This window comes from Lissotriton helveticus, chromosome 9 (assembly GCF_964261635.1).
Source record: "Lissotriton helveticus chromosome 9, aLisHel1.1, whole genome shotgun sequence".
In the NCBI taxonomy this organism is placed as follows: Eukaryota; Metazoa; Chordata; class Amphibia; order Caudata; family Salamandridae; genus Lissotriton; species Lissotriton helveticus.
This window is the reverse complement of record NC_136070.1, coordinates 557,932,149-557,950,619: the sequence shown is the minus strand read 5'-3', so window position 1 is coordinate 557,950,619 and position 18,471 is coordinate 557,932,149.

Sequence of the window (18,471 nt, the reverse complement as noted above, 5' to 3'; positions counted from 1 at the left end):
TACGCCGTCGTCCCTTGTATAATGTTTCCAAACATCAAACCACAGAACAGTATGGTAACCATATTCACCTTCCATATAGGCTGCAGGTGTCTTGTACTTATGAAGTAATTTACCACCTCGCGTTTGAATTTTCTTGTCAGGTGAAATAAAAATTAAAAATTTTTGAAGTATCGAAGTCTTTTTCTCAACATGTTTAAAATAATAAGTCATTATCAAATCCGCTTAATCAGAAATGATCGTAAATGTTTTCCTGGTTGTTCCGCAATACCAGCCAATCCGTGCGCGAAACACACCAACAAGCCAATCAGGTTCGAGCTACGTCACCTCCCTGCTCGACCAGTAAAAACAGAGCTTCCCACAAAAGCCAATCAGCGTTTAGCTCAACAAAGTCACGTGAGCCAATCAGAGTACAGCTTGTGACGTATAGTGCCCAATCCCTACGCGGACCGTGTGACGTACACAGCCGCTGCGGTTTCTCGCGTCTCACTCTCAGCGCTCACCCCTCCTTCACAAAAACTTTTCACAGCGCCATTTTAAAGACGCTTTTCTCAATGAAATTCAATTAATCAACAACAAAAAGAACAAATCATTTGTCTGTTTCTCTAAATAAGATGATAGTTTTTACAAACACACGAGAAATTCTTTGCGTGAAATAGACGACGCTATTCTCACAGAATATACATTCGCCGATAAAGTAAACTTTTACTTTACCCTTCACACACGTAATAACGAACGCGCTTCTCTCTGAATGCACATAAAGTAGCAATTCAAAGTTTGACTCGAACGGAATTACTGAATCATTTACACACTTTCAAACGGAAAGTATCCCTAACCACACACACATGAAATCCTGGCGGGACTCTAACCCCCACTGATAACATGAATCGTCAGTAAAATAAGCGACGTTACCTTACCCTTCACTCAAGCTCGAATAAATTCTATTACTTTCTCACAGAGAGTTTTAGAACGGGCGCATTGTCCCTATACTCAAAGCTTCGATTTCATAGACAATCCTCACTATGCATACATCCTACCTGACACACCTATATCCCTAACACGTGCTGCATGACGACAACACGTGTGATACACGACGATACCACAACTCTGAAACAGATCAAATGCACTGTGTGACTTGTGACTTCACCCTGGCCACACTACTCTGTACCGGTACAACTAGGATTTTTCACGCAGGAAAAAACCTTTCGACTACACATAACGAAAAATGAACAAACTCAACATGTGTTAATTATCGATCCTATGCAACTACCATGTAACATGTCGGTTACCATAGCAACCATCAAGTCTGCTACCAGGAAATAGGTCCAGCGGGCTATAGGAAATATGTCATAAGCAACGCTACCCAACTCCACTATATACACCATCAATCAATAAACACTCATAAGGCCCATAAATCTAACATGACATATTATAACCAACTGAATCATGTGACCTAATTAACCTATTCACAAATTTATATACATTTATATACAACCATGCTAAATGTATTCATCATACTTCACAAACCTGCAAGCTAATTAAGCCACTGTGGCGATAAGATCTAGCTATAATAACCTATACCCATGAAAATAACAAGACCAGCTTGTTTTCCAAAGTAAGATTTTTATTAGCCACTCATTTGGAAATGTATTAGAAATTTTATTAAAGCATTTTTTATTTGAATCATTGCAAATGGTTATGGCAATTTTTATTATGAATCAAAAATAATATTGCAAATGGAAATTATCAGTTTGGCATTTTCAAAACCTAAGTCCCTAACTAATGCTTACTATAATGAAGAAATAAGAATAAAAGTTTTGAGGGTTCTTACGTATTCCAAGAATGTTCATCCGCACGACACCCTCATCAAAGGTCCGCAAAGAGAAGCAGCCAAACTCTACCACGGGGCAAGAGTTTTTATACCTTTCTACGCTAAGCTAATCTAAAAAGTGTATTCTTTTCTGCTGAAAATGGAGTCCCATTGGTTCAAAAGTGACAGGCGACGTGTCACCATATTTTAAAATCACAGTTCCGTCATCATTCTTAGAGACCATTGTCTATAGTTTTCGAACAACGCTGTTTCCTCCAGTTCGCAACATTCTTTGCAAATAAAGTTTTTGGCTTCCTCGGATACGTGGTTGCTACAAGCCTTTTGCCGGTTCCTGGCCTTGGCTTTGTTTAGCTAAGAGAATGTCATCTCAGCACGACAAACTTTTCAGACCGGAGAAAACTGTTGCCATCATGGACTCACTCTGGCTCCAAGCAGATTTTTGCAAGCACGGAAATTCACTAGGCCCAAAACCTTTTTCCATTAACTATCATATAAACAAACACAAAAGAATAATTAATGCGAGTAATACAGTTCGTTATGTTGCCTCCCTCTATTTCTAATGATTAACCCATTAGTCTAAATTACCTAGCTGTAAGCAAACAAATAAAGCGGCATTTTATATCTACCATTCTTCTTTTAATCCAGCAGAATTCCTTAGGCACCTATATAGAATAGAGTGACACCACATAGACAGGGAAGCAAAATAAGCACATGCCATTTATTCTAAAACAGCTGCAGTTAATTTCTGACATGACAATAGACACGATTAATTTATTATTTTTCACAAACAAGGAAAATGCAACATACTGCACATTTATGAGCACACATGTTAGTACCCCATATGTATTTGCGTGTATTGTAACTTAAAACTAATGGACTTAACTCAAGTCTTTTGTAATGACCAGCAGGGCCAACTAAGGAAGCGTTTCTTTAGGAGGAACGGTAGTCAGACAAAATATCGAAATTAAAATATCGATATACAATAATATCGATGTTTTAATATCGATGGTATAGAATATCGATGTGCCATAATATCGACAGACAGAATATCGAGATTAAGGTATGTATGTTAGTAATATCGAAATTTTGTTGTTTGGTGTTATGTATTTTATTTTGTTGTTTATATGTTTGCTAAATATGTTTAGAAAAATGTATGTTTGAAAATTAGTAATTTTGTTAACATTTTGCGTTTTAGTATTAGAGCGGGTTGTGGGTTTATAGGGGAATAGGGTGGGAAGTAATTTAATAATAATTAATTAATTAATATATGTTTGTAAATATTTTTAATTAATAATTAATTAGTAATTAATTAATATTAATTAGTTAATTAATTAATATATGTTTGTAAATATTTTTAAATAATAATTAATTGGTAATTAATAATATTAATTAGTTAATTAATCAATATAAATTTGTACATATTTTTATTTAATAATTAATTGGTAATTAATTAATATTAATTAGTTAATTAATTAATATAATTTTGTACATATTTGTAATTAATAATTAATTGGTAATTAATTATTATTAATTAGTTAATTACATTAATTAGATTAATTTTTTAATATATATAATTTTTTTATTGTTACTTAATTATTTGGGAAAAATTAATATTAATTAGTAAATTAAATTAATTTTAGCTAATGTGCTAATATATTTACTTTATTGTTATTGTTAATTAATAATTAATTGGTAATTAAATAATGTTAATTAATTTTGGGTAAAGGAGTATTTTTAGGGTTCAGGGTCAGTTTTCAGTTCTTGGGTAAAGGGGTATTTTTGGGGTTCAGGGTCAGTTTTCAGTTCTTGGGTAAAGGGGTATTTTTAGGGTTCAGGGTCAGTTTTCAGTTTTTGGGTAAAGGGGTATTTTTAGGGTTCAGGGTCAGTTTTCAGTTCTTGGGTAAAGGGGTATTTTTGGGGTTCAGGGTCAGTTTTCAGTTTTTGGGTAAAGGGGTATTTTTAGGGTTCAGGGTCAGTTTTCAGTTTTTGGGTAAAGGGGTATTTTTAGGGTTCAGGGTCAGTTTTCAGTTTTTGGGTAAAGGGGTATTTTTAGGGTTCAGGGTCAGTTTTCAGTTTTTGGGTAAAGGGGTATTTTTAGGGTTCAGGGTCAGTTTTCAGTTCTTGGGTAAAGGGGTATTTTTAGGGTTCAGGGTCAGTTTTCAGTTTTTGGGTAAAGGGGTATTTTTAGGGTTCAGGGTCAGTTTGGGGTTTTTGGGGTACAGGGGTATTTTTAGGGTTCAGGGTCAGTTTTGGGTTTTTGGGGTACAGGCGTAAAGGGTAAAAATAAAATAAATTTAAATTTAATTTAAATCAATTAAATGAAATTAAAAAAAATAAAATTACATTAAATTATTACATTTTTAATTTATTTTAAATGTATATGTATTACTTTTAATTTTTTAATTATGTTTTAATGTTTTTATTAATATTTGTTAAATTATATGTATTTTAACATTATTTTTACATTATTATTAATACATTTAAAAAAACGATATTTTTAATTTCGATATTTTTGTACTACGATATTATTTTTTCGATATTTTTGTACTTACCTTTATGAAGATAGGATCCCGATATTATTGTCCTCGATATTTTTGTTGCGATATTTTTGTATTGCGATATTTTTGTGGTCGATATTATGTCATACATTCAGGAGGAACCGCGCTGAAGCAGCGCGATAAGAAACGCCGGCGAATGTCACTGCCCATTGAAATCACAGGAGGGAGTCTCCACGCAACCCGCGTGAGACCCTGGACCAGAAAAACAGGAACTAAGACAGATTACGCGCACCATCGCCCTGGCGTTGCTGTCTGATATAAACGATGCACCTCCCCTTACAGGCATTATGGGAGATGTAGTCCCTAGTGCAGTTACTAAACCCAGTTAGGCGCTTGAAATACCGTTGGTCCCAGTCAGCGCCTGACACAGACATACAGGAAGAACCCGTGACTAATTGTGAAAATGAACTATTTGTAGATGGCTTGTGCATGAGGCATGAAGAAGGAGGGTTGAGTGCTGCTTATGCTATTTGTACATTGGCTGGAATAGTCGAAGCATCCTATTGACCTGGAGTCAGGTCTGCACAAGTAGCCGAATTGATTGCTCTGATTAAAGCCTGCAAAATTGGGAAAAACTGGAGAGTAACCATTTACACTGATAGTATGGTTACGGGGCTGTGCATGACTTTGGCCAACTTTGGATGCAGAGGGATTTCATGACTTCTTCAGGAACCCCTATCAAAAATGGACAATATGTGAAAGAGCTTTTAGAATCAATACAATTGCCAAAAGAAGTAGCTGTGGTCAAATGTGCTGCACATCCGTCAGGAAATGACTATGTGCCTGCTGGTAATCATTATGCTGACCAAGTTGCTCAATACTGTGCTTAAACAAAAATGGCAGTGAACAAGAAAATTGAAACTACAGGAATCAGATGCCAATCTATACTTATCTCAGCTCTAGAAACATGGGATGAAGTGAGAAATTTACAAGATGAGGTAGAAGTAAGTGAAAAGGAAGAGTGGATCAAAATAGGATGCCAAAGGAGAGAAGGAGCTGGTGTCTGGATTTATCCAGATGGCAGACCAGTCATGCCAGATTGTTTACTCTCACAGCTAGCAAGAATGTACCATGGAGATATCCATATAGGTAGAGATGCTAAGATCAGACTTTTCAGACGGTATTGGTACAATACGAAGTTTAGAGCTGTTGCAGAGAGCCTTTGCCAGAGGTGCTTAATTTGTCAATAAAATAACCCAGGTAGGAAAACAGTGGTCAGTTGGGGAAGAAGTGGAAAGGCAGAAGGACCATTTGTAAGGCTGCAAGTTGATTTCATTCAGTTACCACCATGTAGGGGACTAAAATACATACTAGTCATAGTGTGTTTAGTCTCACGATGGATGGAAGCATACCCAACCAGGAGAAATGACAGGATAACAGTTGCCAAATTATTGTTGAGGGAGCTCATTCCGCGTTTTGGTTTACCAGTAACAGTGGAATCTGTTAGAGGATCTCACTTTAATAATGAAATCATTCGATTGATCTGTGAAGCATTCAAGATTGAACAAGAGTTGCACTGTGCTTACCGCCCAGAGGCTTCTGGGATACTGGAACAATTGAATGGCACAATAAAATCAAGATTGGCAAAGGTGTGTGCATCCACATCACTATGTTGGCCAGATGCATTGCCTCTTGTTCTGATGGGACTCAGAAAAATCCTGACAGAAATACCGGGTTGAGTCCCCATGAAGTACTCATGGGAAGAACAATGAGACTAGCTTTCATACCTGGACACAGATTGTTAAGCAAAACTGATGATCTGGTATTGGACTATTGTAAAAGATTGGCTGATCTAGTGCGCTCTGTCTCTCATCAGGTTGGAGAAGACGCAGAGGCCAGGCAGCCGGATCAAGCACATGATCTAAATCCAGGTGACTGGGTGGTAGTGAAGAATCACACCTGAGAGATGTGTCTAGCACACAGGTGGAGTACCCCAAAACAGGTCATACTTGTTACAACGACAGCAGTAAAATGCGCAGGATTGTCTAACTGGATACATGCCAGCCATACAAAAAGAGTACCAGCTCCTGATGAGGGAATTCAACAACAAGAAATCGAAGTTGAAGGTGCAGAAGGTTGTGCAGTTAAAGAGCCTAGAATAACAAACTCTTAAGTAGCTGATCAAGAACAACCAAGCACTAGTCAGGAGTATTGGGTACCAGTAATCGACTTACCTGATGCAGAAATAAGAACAAGGAGCAGAACGAAAACAGAAAAGCTAGAGGCTAGTGAGGACCAGTGAAATACAGAAGATCAAGTTAAGGAAACGGAATATGAGATTGTTGAAGATTCTGAGCAGGAACAGATAGGGATTGAAAAATACATGCAGACTGAGTTGAGCAAATATTTTCCCGAATATGAAGGAGAAAAACATGAGCAGAACCAGGCAAGACTAGGGAAACAAGAACAGGGAGAAGAACAGGCTAGAGAAGACGCTGCACAGGGTCAGTTACATAACGCGGAACATGTTCAGGTGAAGGGTAGTACTTCAAAAAGTCCTGAATTAAGTCAACTATAGAGCGATTCAGAAAGCGAAGAAAATCAAGTTGTGCCACAACAAAATACAAATAAAACAATACTCGAAAGTGACGAAGAAAGTGAAAATACAGTGCAACCTAAAAGAGTTAGAAAGGGTGATAATTGGCCCAGGTAGATGAAAAGATTGAGGTATCACCTAAAGACCATTGATGGATAACCTGATCAAGTGAATGAAGTCACTAGTCAATCAGGACAGAACAACGAGAAACTCAAGCGAAGGAGTCAGAGACTAAAAATATTGAACAACTAGCAGCCCGCCCCAGCGTTGCCCGGGGCAGAAGGGGGCTGGGGGCAGCATTTCAGGCTTGCGTGCACTCCCGCCCGGCACCCGCCCGCCACGACATTTCCACTCCTCCCCGCGCTTCACTCAGCCGCACACGTTCCGCCTCCTCCCAACGCTCCCGCGCTTCACCTACCTTAGCCCGACTTCACCGCTACTCGTTCCGCCTCCTCACATCAGCCCGACTTCACCGCTCCTCGTTCCGCCCCCTCCCATCAGCCCGACTTCACCGCTACTCGTTCCGCCTCCTCCCATCAGCCTGACTTCACCGCTCCTCGTTCCGCCTCCTCCCATCGCTTCTCTGAGCCACACACGTTCCGCTCCTCCCCGCGCTTCATGTATCTCAGCCCGACTTCACCGCTGCTGTCCCCCGCTCCTCCCCGCGCTAGATGATGTCAGCACGCACGTCCATGTTGTTAGCGCACACGGCCGGCGCTACTTCTTAGGGACTACTTTTTTTTATTGTTTATTTTTTAAATAACGTTTATTTTTATGTTTTTATAGCCTATGTCTATCTACAGGACCCCCCCTTTCCAACGCTGTATTGGGTGTTGCGATTGGTGGTGTACTTTTCGAGTTTACCTGGCTCAAAGGACACAGTTCTCTCTTTATAATAGTAGTATAGATAAGTTTAGAGGACCTGAATGGACTTACATTATTCTTGAAAATGTACATTTAAATGAAGAAAGTGATGAAGAAATAATTGCAGATCAAATTGATGAAGGAGAGGTGAGACTTCCTTGAAGACGAATAAAGAGAAGTTAAAATTTTCTGAAAGAAAAGAAAGGAGAGAGATCTTCTTAAATGGCTAAAAACAGAGTTGCTGAAAGACCAAAATTAAATTGTTTACAGAAATGTTGTAGAATATGTATATGTAGTATCCTATTAGTAATTATAGTATGGTTAGGATTAACGATAGCGATACCATATTTGATGAGTATAGAAAAGAAAAATACCACAGTTACAGATGGAAGACTAGCTAACTTAAAAGGAAATAGAGTAGAATTAGAAGCATCAGATGAGTTAGAAGTACATCACACAGTAACAGATAATAACACAGATTTACATTTTTTCACAAAGCTAATTTTTGAATATGTAGATACTATGGAAGTTAGTGATTGTTATGTATGTATAAAATTACCAGCTTCAGTAGCAGAGGGTGTCACATACCACCACCTACCATTAACCTATGGCATTTCATGTAGTGTATTAACAAGTCTGTTCTGTACAACAGGGAAATTGCAGTATTATTACTCAAACCTAGATGTGATATTTTCAGAGATTCCTGTTAGAAAGAATATGAATCCAGTGCTCACTAGTTTAGCTGCACAGTTTATGGGAGAATTTTTTTAGAACAAAATGCAATAGATATAGCAGAAGCTCACAAGCATAATTTAACATGTTCACTAAAAGAAGAAGAAAATATATTTTTGAATTTAGTAGAAGAAAGGAGACAAGATTTCCAGAAGAAGGCCAATGAAAAGAAACCTAAAATTCCACCTTGGGCTGAGAAAGAAAGAATGTATACATGTGGCAAGGCTCAGGCTGCAATGGCACTCGATTTCGAAAAGAAAGGGAAGATTTGTCTCCACAGGTTGAAAACTGACTATAACAATGTATTTATTGGTTCCAGTGAAAGTGAACATAATTTCTTGATTATTGGGGGATGGGGACTAAAGGGAGGAACAGATCCAGTATTTCCTGGAGTCTATTATATATGTGGCAACAAGGCTTACTTTAAGCTACCTGAAAGATGGTATGGGAGTTGCTATTTTGGAATAGTATTACCTAAAGTCTATCTTGTAAAAAGAATCACTGGAAGCAATGAAAACAATAATGAACTAATACGTAGTAAAAGAGCTAGTTTTGCAGAAATGGTAGGAGATATATTTAGTGCACTGATACCTTCAGTGGAAGTAATTCTGAATTCACGAAGAATTTGTCAATTGTCCACAGTAGTTGATCGCTTATCGACTAACACTGCTGGAGGGTTTCTAATGATCAATACTGAAATGGTTGCGATCAGATCTATGGTTTTGCAGAATCGACTTGCCCTTGATATTTTATTAGCAAAAGAGGGTGGAGTCTGTAAAATGCTGAAAGCGCAACATTATTGCACTTACATACCTGATAAAAGTACAGAAATTGGGAAATACATTAAGAATATTACTAATCTGGAAGAGGAATTAAATCCACTGGGAAGTTGCAGTGTATGGAAAAGACTAACGAATAGTCTAACTTCAATAGGATCGTGGTTCACTAACTTTGGTAAAGGAGTTATAGCCCAAGTAATTCTTCTGATACTTGGAATAACATTGATAAGTCTAATAATAATGATCTGGTGCAAATGCATTAAGAGGAGAAGAAAATATGAAATAAATAAACCGGGAAAGAAAAGAAAATATGAAGAAATTAGGCTTGAAGAACTAAAGGGAGAATTATATTAAAAAATGAAGAACATGAAAGAACAAGATGATGTGGAAATTGATAAGATAGAAAAGGGAATGGAGATATGCTAAAGTTGGCATTTGATTTGGATATGGGTAGTTGTTGATGGCATAAAGGCCATCAGAGAGGGGATTGATGGAGCAAGGATTTGCACATAAGCAACTTGCTGGATAAATCCTCTCGTATAATATCGTAATAAATTACTAATATTGTTTGTAGTACTAAATGTACACGTTATTCTTACATTTATTAGAAAAGGGGGAAGCTTGCCTATGTGTCTACTAACAAGCAACCGGAGTGAGACTCAAAATGCCTGCTAACGCGGGTAAACATACTGCGCATGCGTCAACTGCATGACGTCTTAACGCTTGGAGGGAAGGCTTTGCTTCTGCGCAGTAACACTCAATATGGCTGCTTAAGAACTCACATGCTAAGCATCTGCTTTGCCCGAAACTAAATCGAGTAATATACGAAGTGCTAATGGATTAAAAGTTTTTTAATGGGATTAGAGTAGAGATAAGTGGTATACAGTGAAATCATTTTTTATGATTCTAACATCTCATCTTTATGACTTCTCTGTTAGTTCCTATTTGGGCCTCAAATAAAGTTATGGCTGATAATAACGTGGTCCCCATGCACAGGCGCAATAGAGACAATGCCGGAGTTATGATCTCAAGTCTTGGAACCCGATCAAGGACACCCCTTTCCCATGTCCTAGGAAACAGCTGAACATCCTGAAGACTCAATGGACAAATGTATAAATGTTATACAATGTTAATAAAGACATTATAAAAATAGGTGGGAAATGAAGCTTGGGAAAAACAAACTAATGGGTGGGAACATAAGACAATGCTCTTAAGAAAAGTATTAAACTTAGCATGGTGTAATGATCATCCCCTTGGCTTGTCCAATCAGAATTAGGAGTTTTCACGAGTTTGAAACATTTGGGTGTGGAACATACCATTAAGAAAGTATAATTGGGGTAGTTAGTTAGATCCAGTAGCCATTGTCGCTGCCAGAACGCTGAGAGATAGAGATGCTGTCTGAATGCTGATCGAAATACCTGAAAGTAGACTTAGAATTTTTATTAACAAATAGAACTAGGAAGGAGTTTTGCGGATGAATCGAGGAGGCAGTAGAACTAGGAAGGAGATTTTGCGGAAGAATCGAGGAGGAAATTAGCAACAGAGAGGGGTTTTGACGCTGGCGTCAAATCTAGAAGAGGTAACCTGTCCTGTCCTAATCCTGCCCTGAACCTGTCTCTTGAAACTTTTCTTGAGGGGCCCAAACTCTTGGCCAGAGGGGTCTGATATCTGTGTATTGTGTTAATGTGCCTTTTCTCTCTGTCCTCTTCCTGAGGTACTCGTCATTGAAAATTATAGTTTCATCTAAATAAGTTGAATCTTACCTCTTCAGAATAATGGAGTTACACTGTAATTTGTCTTGGATTCCTATAGTAAAATTTAGATAAACCTTTTAAACTTAACCGTGTCTGTGGTTATTTAATGAGCAAAACAGGTAAATGTTTTAATGTCATAATTACAAAATCTAACTCAACTAAAATAGATCCATGTGTAAAGAAAGGGCTTAGAATTAAATAGGCTCAAGACTGAGAGGCAAATGGACATATAGAATTTAGACCTAAAAATTGATCTCCAGCGAGGTTTCATCGACCGGATATTGTGAGTGAGTGTGGTTTATGGGCCCGAATGTGTGTGTTTTAGTGATTATTGTCCGCAGGTTGGTGTCCCGCTGGATCAATGGTAAAGGGGCATTATAATGGAAGCAAGGCTATTCTGCTTGGAACACCATCAGGTGAGCAATTGGAGAAAAGACCAAGGTTCCATTATGGTCACCAGTCCCTATGGAATGGCCAAAGGCGCCATATGTGGGCGCAACAAATTGATAGAGTAAACACTCTTTTGGAATAATACTACTTAAGTCCACTAGAGAGCGAGTGTTTCTCTAATGATCCCCAATTTTGTTGATGATCCTCAACCCATAGGAGCCATAGCACCATCTGCCTTTTCAAGTCAGTCTTGCGCATCCAAGGATGATAGTGGTTCAAAGGGGTTAAATGTAGAAATGTTAAAATGAGTTCGACCACAATTAAAAAAAAGGTCTACCAGTACTGTATGTTCAATTGTTGAGACTTGGAACAAAAGACTGAGATCTATATTAATGCCCCAAAGGGAGTGCCTTTACTTTCCCAGGAAGCGTTTTCAAATTTCTGAGGTGTCTTCGAAGCATGTCTACAGTCGCGGAAGTCTTACAGTTCACTAGAACACAGTCTCCTCCAGATTCTTTTGGATAAACACCAACCCATGGGACTCTTCTTGCCGAGATGATGTATATGTCATATGGGCATCTTGTATTTGGTTTTATCCAATGCACATAGATATTTTTCAAGGCTGCATGGATTTCAAGACTACCTGTGGGCAACAGTCATGTGCTTAAGAACGATCATTTAGGGCTGTGGTTCCCAAACTGTGCGCCGCCGCGCCCTGGTGCGCCGTGATTAGAAGCCAGGGGCGCCGCGGCGCAATTCCTCCCCCTCCTTTGTGCTGCCAGGTCACTCTGCATCTCAATTAGTGATTGATGGAGAAAGCCAATTCTCACACGTGGCAGACATTGCCCCAGGGCACGCATCTCCCGGTGTTTTCTTCTCGCTCCTATATGGACTGTTTCTCTGAGCCCGGTGCAGCAGCCTGTCCTGTTTCTCTGAGCCCCTATGTAGCTGACTGTCCTGCTTCTGTACCCCGGTGGAGCAGCCTGTCCTTTCCTGTGAGCCCGATTGCGCTGCCTGTCCTGTTTCTCTGTCCCCAGTGCAGTTCTTTCTGTGAGTCCAGTAAAGCTGCCTGTCCTGTTTCTGTGCCCAGTGGAGCTGCCTGTCCTGTTTCTGTGCCCAGTGGAGCTGCCTGTCCTGTTTCTGTGAGCCCGGTTAAGCTGACTGTCCGGATTCTCTGTGAATGAGTCCAGTGCATGTCTTCCTGTCTTGTCACTCTGTGAGTCTCTGAGGCTGCTGTTGCCCTATTTTTCTGCAAGTAGAGCCTGTCCTGTCTGAATGCGCCGTGTCCACAGTAGGCAGAATGTCCCACTGCCATGTACCCACTTGCACTCTACCTATGGTTGAGGTGCAGCGCCCTGCCCCCTGGCACGGACAGTCTTCACTCTATGAGCTGTCGGCTCTGCCCTGTCTCCTCTGGGTCGCCCGGTTTCCTGCATGAACAAGTCCCAGACTGTCCCCAGCTCAGGGCCTGTCCCCTGTGTGGCCAAGCCCAGTCGCCGAATGTATGATGTTACAACGCATGCTTTTACCACGCATGCTGTTACAACGCAGGTTTTACTACGCATACCATTACAACGCATTACACTTGGGGGTGCTGGATAGTGAATAGTTTAATTTACTATTCCAACTCCAGTCCCCGTGGATAGTAGGGAAGGTGTTGGATAGTAAATTAAACTTATTCCCTCTCCTAGAGCGCCCCCCAGTGTAATGCGTTGTAATGGTATGCGTAGTAAAACCTGCGTTGTAACAGCACTGCGTGGTAAAAGTTTCTTTGTAATGGTTGTAAACCCAGTCGCCACGCTGAGAGAGGGCGTCCTAATGCTCCCTGCCCCTTCCCGAGCTGCCTGCTGCACCCCTGGGCCTCCATTGCCATCTGCTGGTCATGTAGCTGTATTATACAGCTGCCACTTGCACCCTGCATGCTGTGCTTGGGGAGAGAGGAAAGTTGGGGGCACTGTGAGGTCCCTGGTGTAACTGAGTGGCTGAAGGTTGTGTGCATGTGAGCGGGGCACAGACGTGTGAGCAATGCACGAACAGTGACGTTTTGAGTTTTCGCTGAAGTTCCTACAGGGGAGCTTTTCATAGATAAGTTTCAGTGGTACAAAAACACAGGAGTAGCCAACGTGCCCCCTTTATTAAGCTGCTTGTGCAAGACAACAACATAGCAGGAACTAATGTCACACTATTTGTACACTGTTTATATATTAAGACGGGGTGGGGTGAAACACATTTCCCTACTTTTCACATCTGAAAGATGGGGGGACATGAAGCAAAGTAAGCGTGTTCCATTTTAATTACACAAAACAAGAAAAGTACAGAACCAGTTTGCTCCATTTTGTTATAAAAAATAACATCAGACAGGCGGGTGTCACCCGGTGCGATCCTCACCCCCCGCACCCCCTAGTGACGCCACTGTATCTGGTGATTGCTTATTGTGCTCATAAGCCCCAGCACCTTACCTGCTCCTGCTGCCCCAGTGGCGAGCTGCTCATTACTGGACTAGGGGACTCTGTAATTACTGATGGAGAGTGTTGGGTGGGTACAGGATCAGAGGCCTGGTGAAGAACGTTGGGTGGGTACAGGGTCAGAGGCCTGGTGGAGAGCGTTGGGCGGGTGGGTGCGGGGTCAGGGGCCTGGTGGAGAGCATTGGGTGGGTGCAGGGCCAGGGGCCTGGTGGGGAGCGTTGGGTGGGTGCAGGTTCAGGGGCCTGGTGGAGAGCGTTGGGTGGGTGGGTACAGAGGGTAGAAGGGTGCAAGGCAGAGGGGAGAAGGGTGCAAGGGAGAGGGGAGAAGGGTGCAAGGCAGAGGGGAGAAGGGTGCTAGACAGATGGGAAAATGGTGCAAGGCAGAGGGGAGAAGGGTGCAAGGCAGAGGGGAGAAGGGTGCAAGGCAGAGGGGAGAATGGTGCAAGGCAGAGAGGAGAAGGGTGCAAGGCAGAGGGGAGAAGGGTGCAAGGCAGAGAGGAGAAGGGTGCAAGGCAGAGGGGAGAAGGGTGCAAGGCAGAGGGGAGAAGGGTGCAAGGCAGAGAGGAGAAGGGTGCAAGGCAGAGGGGAGCGGATTGCAAGGCAGAGAGGAGAAGGGTGCAAGGCAGAGGGGAGAATGGTGCAAGGCAGAGGGGAGAAGGGTGCAAGGCAGAGAGGAGAAGGGTGCAAGGCAGAGAGGAGAAGGGTGCAAGGCAGAGGGGAGAAGGGTGCAAGGCAGAGGGGAGAAGGGTACAAGGGAGATGGGAGAAGGGTGCAAGGCAGAGGGGAGAAGGGTGCAAGGCAGATAGGAGAAGGGTGCAAGGCAGAGGGGAGAAGGGTGCAAGGCAGAGGGGAGAAGGGTGCAAGGCAGAGAGGAGAAGGGTGCAAGGCAGAGGGTAGCAGGTTGCAAGGCAGAGAGGAGAAGGGTGCAAGGCAGAGGGGAGAATGGTGCAAGGCAGAGGGGAGAAGGGTGCAAGGCAGAGAGGAGAAGGGTACAAGGCAGAGGGGAGAAGGGTGCAAGGCAGAGGGGAGAAGGGTGCAAGGCAGATGGGAGAAGGGTGCAAGGCAGAGGGGAGAAGGGTGTAAGGCAGAGGGGAGAAGGGTGCAAGGCAGAGGGGAGAAGGGTGCAAGGCAGAGGGGAGTAGGGTGGAAGGCAGAGGAGAGAGGGTGCAAGGCTGAGGTGAAGTAGGGTAAAAGGGGAAGGGGTAGAAGGGTGCATGGTGGAGGGGGAGATGGGTGTAAGGCAGAGGGGGAAAGGGTGCAAGGGGGATGGTGATGAAATTAAAAAATTCCCCACCCCCCGAAAACATTTCTGCGGATGCCCATGATCAGAGCCCACCTCACGTAAACTTCTTGTAACGCCACAGAGCTCCTTGAGCCTTTCTCTAGCCTGGTTACTTTTAGTGGGAGTGCTTTATACTACTCTATGATGGTGTTGTATGCACTGAGATGTACTTTATAAGATCTTTGTGATTGCAAATAAGGTTTTATGACAGGGATGGCTACTCTCTGAATCCTTCATCACGTCTAGGCTTGATTCTTCATGTAGACCAGTGGTTCCCAAAGGGTGCGCCGCGGCACCCCGGTGTGCGGGTAAAAAAATGGTGGGGAGCCACGGCCAACTGCCAATTAGGTCAAGGGAGCCACGGGTCCAAAAAGTTTGGGAACCACTGATTTAGGGGGTACACTCTGGTGAAAGTTGTGGACATACATTTTGAGATCGTTTTCCCGAGGTGGCCGTGTGGGTTGAGTTTAAATGTGCTACATTGTGTCTGCCTAGACTCAGGTTAGCCTAAAGAGGTTTTAGGCATGTGGCTAGTTGATGGAGTCGAAAGAGGTTTGTCCTGTGCCTGTGGCGGCTGCTTAGTCGAAGGGGCCATCGGAGAAGAGGTAGGAAGATTAGTTCCCTTGACGGAAAGTGGCAAGATCTTAAGAGTCCTTATCTGCAACTCCAAATTCTCTAGTCGGGCTGCTAAAGTAGCAAGTTCCTTTTTTAAAATGTCTTTAAATTGCTCAATACATGACTCCATTACCTTGGAAATAAGATTAGTAGTAAGTCCTCACGCAGGTTCACTTATCATTTTGACAGATTGGTAGCAATAATGATTAATAAAGTGTGGCGCTTTGTCGGTTGGTTAGTACAGATGACTGGTAACAGGAGAGGCAACCGCCTTTGCTCTCTTTCTTTGTTACTTTGGGCGTGTTACCCTTTTGGCTATAAAAGTGGTTTCCAAGGATGCAGAATTACCATACAGCAAACTGGGATCTCTTGAACAAGACTGTGAAGACGTTGCTAGGGAGGTGTTTGAGTTGTAAGGAGCATCTTGGAGAGACTGGGACGTCATTTGGGAGTCAGATATAGCATCCATGATTAATAGATAGGGGGCTACAGAAGGAGAATCAAGGTTTAAAGATAACCTCCTTTCTTAGGGAGCAATATATGTGGATACTACACCAATTGCCCTCTCTAACATCCCATCAATAGACGTACATTTGTTAGTCCAAGTATTAGACAAAGTCCCATTCCTAACTGTTTCTTCCCCATTCTCGAGTTTGAAATACCAGTAGATAGCACTACTGGAGAATAAGAGCTAAGTGAATAGAAGTACCTTTGTGGCTAAGATGGGCCCGGTCTTCGCCTGGGTACATGTCTAGGCGCGAACTGTGCGTGTCCCGTACTGCGAGACGCTGGAGGTAGTGTTATCGTGTTCTGACTTCCACCCTGTCAAACTGCACACTGGGGGACAAAGTCCCACCCCAGTGCATCCAGCACGGACCAATTGCTTACAAAACAGTAGGCAGGGAAACCGTTGATGAAGGCACCCGCACTGCGAGAAGGTGGAGGTAGTTTTATGGTGCTCTGAGCTCTACACTGTCAAGGTGCATATTGGGGAACGAAGTGCCACCCCAGTACATCCAGAACTAACCAATTGCGGGCAAAACAGCAAGCAGGGAAACCGCCAATGAAAGCCCATTTAAGGAATGAACCTGCCCTGTTTTTGCAGTCCTAGAGTGAGGCAATCCGTTGGGGTTCTTTCTTGAACGTGATCACTTTACTGTGCATACTCTCTTGTGTTATCCTTTGTCTATACAGCATGCCCTACTAAGTGGCTCTGATCTTGAAGGTCAAGAACTGGCTCCTTGCCCAACCCATAACAGACACCATCACTATCGATGGACCTACATTTTTTGGGAGTACCTCTCAGCAATGATGAGACACTGCACACAAAATTTACACTAATGGCAGCAGAATAGTATGGCGTGTGCCTTTGGCTGCATTGCGAGGCACATCCCATGATCCCCATTCTTCCCCTATTAGCCTAGGTAGGAGCAATATCCTTAAACTACTAATTTGATAAAGAACGCTTTAATGTGGCCTTTGGTAGGGCAACTGAAAGACTATTTTTGATGCCTGCAAGGCTTTTACCTCTTGAATATAACTTTGTTTGAGAGTTACAAAGTCTCTCGAATATCGCATTACGCTTTTAACAACGTTCTCACCCCCACCCTATACACATGCAAAACCTACATACTACTGCTGGGCACTCCTCGCCACACCACAGCAATGGCCTAAGATTTTTGGACGACCCACACTTTTAGTAAAATTTGTTTTGTATTTAGGCATCCATTTCGAAGTAAATATATATCGTTTAACAACCAGATTCATCACTTTGTCAAAATTTACACTTACCACTTAAATCTAGCTTAACAATCATCTTTTCTACGTTGGAAAATCCTAATTACCTCCAGTCTGCTAGTTCCCAAACCTCAAGCAATCCAGTAGAGCACAACTACACCGACCCTTAGCTAAAAACTGCAATATTACAACTAAGAAATGCCATCTAGCATCATGTTCACAACAATATGCCTCACCAGTAAAGCTATCCCCTACAGAACTCATTATGCCCGGGTCAATGTGCCAAGGACCTACCAGCAACTTGAAATCCACCAATTACTGTTGCTTACACAAACACTAGATTAGTAGTATCACAGCAGTTGAAGATTCTCAGCACACACTAAAGTCTCCTAGATTCTTAAGCCAAAACCTGAAAACTTCCCGCTCTACCTTACATTCTTAAGTAACTGATCGGGTACCCGCCACTACTGCTCAACATACATTTTATGTACAGTGCTTAATACAATTTAGTGGTTTGGGGACTTTGGAAATTTGGGCCCCCTTTATGGTTCTAATTTACTTGCTGACAAGAGTTAAAGTGGTCTGACAGACCACTGATGATTTATTAGGTTGAGCCTATCCCATTCCGCAGGAATGGATAGGGGAGAATTTTAGTGGGCAAAATAAGTTCTCAAACCATCGGGCGGATTTCAAACAGTTCACGTGAAATCACGTGAACACAAGCACGTGCATTTCCCCACATCAAAGCCATCACCCTCCCTCCCACAGGCTTCCTCAGCGTGCGCAGTGCGTGCTGGCCTCACTTCTCCTCCCCCCTAATTGCTTGCACTTTCACGGCCGCCAGGCCGTGAGCTACATCAAAGGGTTCCGCTGCCCCGCCCCCTGCTTCACGGCCGCTTCTCATTTCTGCCCGTCATCACATCATCAGTCTC